The following is a 7012-nucleotide window of genomic DNA, read 5'->3' on the forward strand; positions in this document are numbered from 1 at the left end:
TCCAAACCTATCTCTTTAGCAGTTTTGAAAAATATTTTAGCATTATTCTTAATTGTATTCACATCATCCCCCAGTAAGTCTACATCATCTGCATATGCTAACAACTGAGTCCCACCATTTAATTTTAGTCCTTCTTTAGTTTCTTTTACCTTCCTAACAGCATATTCTAAGGCAAAATTAAAGAGCAATGGAGATAATGCATCTCCTTGTTTTAACCCATCATGAATTGTAAATTTGTCAGACATATTAATACCCACACGAATTTTACTTTGTTTCACTGCTGCATATTTTTATCATACTAACAAGCTTCTTAGGTATTCCAAACTCTACTAATATATTATATAATTTATCTCTTTTGACCGAATCATATGCTTTTTTGAAATCAATGAATAGCTGATGGACATTTTGATTATATTCCCACTTTTTTTCAAGTGTCTGTCTGATGTGAAAAATTTGATCTGTTACGTTTAAATCCACATTGATAATCACCTATAATTTCATTACCATATGGGGTTAGTCTTGTTAAAATAATGTTAGATAATATTTTATATGTTGTTGAGAGAGAAATTCCACGGTAATTATTGCAGTTCATTTTATCACCTTTTTTAAACACAGGAACAATTATGGATTCTTTCCACTGTTAGGGATTTCTTCTTTATTCCATATTAAACAAATTCATTCATGAATTTGACATATTAATGAATTTCCACCATATTTAATTAACTCAGCTGGTATTAAATCAATGCCAGGTGCTTTGTTATTCTTTAGCCTTTTAATAGCATCTTTAACTTCAGTCAAGTTAGGTTCTGGAACTAAAGGTTCTGCTGTGTGTACTTCATTTACTTCTGATTTATCTCCTACATGGATTTCAAAAGGTCATTAAAGTAGTTCTTCCATCTATTTAGAATATCGCTTGGGTCAGCTAGAAAATCAGTCTTTATCTTGTATCAAGTTTACTTTAGGTTGCCACCCCCTTTCTAAACTCATTTATACCTTTATATAAATCTGATATTTTTATTTTTGCTGTTTGTTTGACAGAGGGGGATAAGTCATCTATTTAATGACCATGATAACTGCTGTAAATTTTGAATCATTTAGGTAAAATTATTTTTGCAGCAAAAAAACCTTGCGAACAAAATTGAACAATTTGTTTCAAGATGGTGGATGAAAAACACATTTTCCGCATGTTGCAGGCTCTATGCTATGCTCTGCAATGTTTGTCTTTTTCAAAATGGTCTACAATAAATTTTCAAAGTATAAGGAATTAAACTGAGTCCTTTTAGAGATTTTATTTTTGATAACCGCCATAAACGCAAAGCTTTTGAGTTGGAATTTTTATAGTTGCAAGATGACGAAGAAAATTGGTCATGTTTAAAGTTAGTAGACGACAGACTGGTTTAACATGTCTTGCGAGAACTTTAAAGTATGCTCATTTGAATAGGTTATATTTTCATAGTTAAGAAACACAAGTGTCGGCAATGTTACAGCATCACGTGAGTCAAGTTTTGACTCTGTAATGTAGTGTGTGTTTTAGGAAAGTTGGGTGTAAGCCACCAATTTTGAGAACTAACTGCAGCAAATTTAGGGTTTTTTAGCTTAAATTAATCACAACTAGATACACCTCTGAAATGATTGTCTTGCATTTGCATTTGTTCAAACAAAGTATTTCAAGATTGTAGATAAAAAATTGATTTTTCTTATACGGAGATAGATTCCAAATTCTGATGACACTTTCAAATCTCTGCCTAAACTACATTTTTGGAGATTAAGAAAAGAGACTCAATAATTTTAGGCCTTCGCTTAAGCTATAATTTGACAATAAATCTTTTCAAATATAGCACATGTTTGGGGATAGTTGTAGACGAAGTTAGAGGTCATCAATGTTTTGACCATGGGATTTGCCATTCCCATAGCAGCCAGATATATTGGAAGATGTATAAGGTATTCTATTTGGATGAAATCAGCCAGACAATTAAATATGCCATGTTTACATGGAGGATGTATTTTTGCTTGAAACATCCAGAAACAAATAATTGGAAAACAACTGTATTGAAGCAGATTTAGAACATTGTGTTACATAGTATTTTTGGAGTATTTAATGGTCTATGGCATATGAAATAAATGAGATAAAAAAATGTGTTTGTAGTTGTAGCATAATTCACTCCCAACATATGCACAAAACTGCATTCGCAAAATAATTTGTTTCATAAACTGAAGTTCCGAATGGATTTGCTTTATTGTACTTCACTTTTTGTGCCACTTTTGGCTAATTTGCGAAGATGGGGATGATTGATGTGATGAAATTGATGAATGGACACTCACAATCATCCATGGCCAGGCCAGGATTCGAACCCAGGACCCTGGCGTTGTGTGATGTGATAACAACTCTACCACGGAGGCCGGCGAAGTTCAGAATGGAATATTCACTAATAGTATTAACTAAAAATGGGCTTATTCTTGAAAAACATATACTTTAACATGCCTAAGTTTGAGTATCATTATGGAGGAAGTAGGTAGTAAACCTGAATGATAAAATTAAATCTAAAAAGTTCTTGCTTTTTTTTTTTCTGGGAAGGAATTTTCCGGCACTATTCAAGTTACATTATGTTACCATGTTACTTGTTAATGTATTCATCATAATTATTCAAAATTGTGTTACGTTCATAAACGATGATGCAACACACATCCATATGCATTTCTTTGTTTCACTCATTGATTTGCTTTATTTTACTCTTTTCTGCCACATTTGGCTAATCGCAAAGATGAAAACGAGTGATATGATGAAATTGATGAAGGGACATACAAAGAATACCCATGCTGGGATTCAAAGTCAGAACCTCTGGCATCATAGGCATTTCTCTTGTTAGAATAAAATGTTATTAGTCCTCGCCTATAAGATGATGCCAGTATTGAGTTCCGTTGTCATAACATATTTTATACCCTCCCCCAGTAGTTGATTCTTAGATACACCAAAGTGCCTTTTCAGGGAATGGAACATTGATTGATTAATTTGGAGTTTTAAGTCAACTTTATGTACAGTAAGGCTACAGTTTAAAGTGGGATCCGAACCACAATGTGGCTCCACCAGGTACCAAATCTGAGACCCCTTGATTACAAGGGGATGATGCTACCACTGAGTCATCGGGGAGGCACCACAAAGTAACATTAACTATTACACACTCCTGGAATCCCTTAAAGAGTAGAATCAAACTGTTGAACAAATATTTTAGAACAGAGTATGTTAACAAAAAAGTCAAATTGACTTTTGATTCAGTCAACTATTCCGTGTCACAGTTGTCTCTGGAGCAAGGTTGTGCATATTATCAGAAAGGGGGTGGTCAGTCCTCATTTTGCCATCTTTTCCTGTCCTTGACGTTCAAATAGGGCTATGACCCCACCAACCCTCCCTTGGGCACATCACTGGAGATAAATAAGTAAGCATTTAATAATATTGGGAAAACAGATGTGTTGGGAACGGAAGGGTTTTTACTGTGCATTAATTGTTTCGCGATCCAGCTGTATTCTAGAAGACTTGCTTTGTTTCATGCAGATGTGCGAGAAGACTGCGGAAGCTGTGACAGACATTTTGAACACTTGCGAGTGCTTAAGCCTGAATATGAACAATTTGTTGGGTTTCTGCTTTTATAAGAGCTGCAAACATGGGAGGGCGAGACACATTAGTAGTGTTCAGGCTCAAATCAGAGAGAAGTATTCGAGAACTGTCTTGTGTCCAGTTTAGTGTTGCCCACGGGACGAGACAGGACGGGCTTTTAAAAATTCGAGACGAGATTGATCATGTCTCCCTTTGACAAACAAATATTTTCGAGACGAGACAGGCCAAAGTCTCGTCTCGTAGGCAACACTAGTCCAGTTCGAAGCCCATAGTTTGAATCTCGTATGTGTAACAGCTTCGTAAAAACACTTCTGGTACACAGATGGTTTGATCCTGATCACAAGAAATTTGACAAACACACATACTTGGATAGTTCCTGCACACAAAGTTATAGCATGGAAACAGAGGAGTCGAGTGTTAAAAAATGTCCCGATTTCATGTTCTGATTAAAATGAGAACCTTAAACATTGGCGACGATTTAGGGGATAGTTGCTCCCCATTTTCTTGCCTCCACACTATGTCCTCTTAATGCTAAGCCTTGTCTACCAAGTGAAAGTAAACTTTCCTTGCAACCCCTTCCCCTCGTTTTAGAACCAAATTGCCACCACTGGCATTAAAAATACAATACCCCTTAAAAAATGGTGTTCACCCACCTCCCCGAAAGGAATTCCTGGATACGTGCCTGGGTGTAAGCTATTTGAACTTGAAAGCAGAACTGCTGAGTATTATTACCTGTAGAACACAGCTTAATAGAAATGTTGTACCATGTTTAAATTTGCATGGTTGTGTGGTAATTGTAGTAGTGTTCAACAGCCAAATGACATAATTGATCAGAGTGGATGTGCCAATAAACGTCAGATTCAGAAGCGAGCAGTGGAAAGACTTGAAGAGTTGTCTCCTCGCAAAAGAATTTGCATGGCACATAATTCAGAGACTGAGTACTGGAAATATACCCAATCTTCAACAAGATAGTGTGTTGGAAACTTTGAAAAAGAAATTACAATATGCTGAAGAACAAATAAAGAAACTGCAGACACTAAAGGATGAAAGTGCTAAAAAAGCAACTTTTGGATTATAAAACCTGAAGTTGTAATGTCTCGGCCCCAGTGATTTATCCAACAACTTCGCCTAACACCCCACACAATGTTTTAATAAGGACAACTTTGTGGTTATTTTGGCTGTAAGTATTACTTTTCACCCCCATAAACACGAATTTACACAACTCAAATAGAAAATTCTGAACAAACCTCTGCTCCACCTCCGAGCCGGCTTTCCCGCTTTTCATTATGTAATTCTATTGATAGTTAAGTTTCAGCGACACAGTTTACTAGATATAGTCTGCTCTGTACATATACATTTACTTATACACACATGCTAGAACATTCATTCGATTTTTAAAACAAATTTATTTCCGAAAACACGGAAGAAGTGTGAATTCCTATGCCGTTGCTGGTGCTCGTCTTTGACATGTCCCTTGGCTGACGTCATCCGTGGAGGTTTACGAATGGTTCCGAACGCCAGGCTGCACCTCCCTGGTACACGCTGCTGTGAAGCCTGGTAACTGCAGTCGCTTACACCCCTCCAGGCAATCCATTTCTCTCTCCCGTGTTCATTGGTGTAGCCATCTCACGTTACTACTTGCACACACACTTGTTTTCATTTGCTTGCTCCAGATAATGGGACAGGGTATAAAGCAATACAAATTAAATGTTACGATGCATTACTACTAGGGGAAAAATGTATTTCATTTTTAAAAAATATATTTTTAAACAACCTGAAAAACCCCAATAAAACCCAGTAGTTTTGCCTGAGTTTTATCTGGGGAAAAAAAAACAGGTAAAATGCCAACTCTGATTTAAATAACTTAGTACTATGTTTAGCTGTTGAAGCACAAACATAATGGTGCCTCTATGAACATAGAAGATACTACTAGCACTTAAATGTTGCTACTTCAGATCTAAGTTACGCATGCAACTCCATTTCAACAAAAAGTGGATTTATGCCACTTGTGCTCTGAACCCCTCATTTAGTTTATTTACTGTTTAAAATATACAACAGCATTCTTTATTAGAAGTATCAAAATTTTCACAAACTTCTGTTCATATCATCAGCTTAGTTCAAAAGAAATGTGCTGAAGTACCTGGTAGGTGTAATTAGTTTCCCTACTCGGAGCTTGTTTGTTGGTTGACAAATCTGCTTCATACCGCCTTTAGTGATGTGTCATTTCCAGATGTCAATACCATTTCTTTGTGCGACCATCGATATCAATGTTTTATAATCTGACAGCATGCATATTGAACAATGCTGTGCTGACAACTGGAAACTTAATGGGATTGAACAAGAGGTAATGCAAACAATACCCTGTCCATTTAAAAAAAAATAATAATACACACTTACTATCGGATTAAAAATTATAGATACTAGAGTTCATGAACAAAAAAAAAGCAGTTCTGTAAATCTAAAACTAATTGTCCGATTGTTATGAAATTTTAGAGGGTGCAGGCAGAAAGGTTTCACACACAATTATTAATTTTCAGGTTTTCAAAATTTCTCAAAAAAACAGTTTGTAGCAATTTTGCAGACCAATGTTTTCTCAGTATTTTGCAGTCCTACAAATACAATATTGGTCTTGTTTTGAAGCGCTCTGCATCTGTTTTTAAAATGCAACATCACTGTCAATTCACATTGCGAAACTGATTTTATACAGATTTTTATTCAGCGGAGTAAAGATGTTCACAGAACATGGCAACCTGGCACACAGAGATTTCCGTTGTACCTTGGAAACTGCCGGCGGGTGCTGCAATTCAATGCTTGCAGAAGTTTAGAGTTTATTTACCAACACAACACTTTCTGAAGTCTAAATTATCCTGAGTTACACAAATCGTAGAAAATTAACTCTGCTGTAAATATTTGAGAAGCAAAAATGGACTCCTTTACACTGGAATAAACTTAATGCTCTGATAACATATACGAACTATCAGGAGGAGAATCTTTACTTCTTGTAATTTTAAAATTACATTTAAGGTTATATTCACTTTTTTGATCCCGAAATGTACCAAATTCTTTTTCTTTTACCAAAATCTTGATCTTTTATTCATCATAAATATGTGCTGTGATATAGGGTGGTCCATAAGTTCAGAAATAACCCAACCCAATTCTTGATAAGGGTTACCAACATGGTGGCCATCGTAGTCAATTTTATTTTCTTAAATGTAAAGGGGGTCATATGACATCAAAATGGAAACAGGTCAGAAACCAAAATTTTTGCATAAGCCGTTACCTAGCTTTCCCCCCACATACTGTGGCTGCAGAATTTAACGTTTTCCAAATTTTTATTCAATTTAACCAATTTTATCCAGGACTTGCTCGTAACCTTTCCAGCTCCAAGAAATAATTCAA

Source organism: Lepisma saccharinum, chromosome 27 (assembly GCF_977018435.1).
Source record: "Lepisma saccharinum chromosome 27, izLepSacc3.1, whole genome shotgun sequence".
NCBI lineage: Eukaryota > Metazoa > Arthropoda > Insecta > Zygentoma > Lepismatidae > Lepisma > Lepisma saccharinum.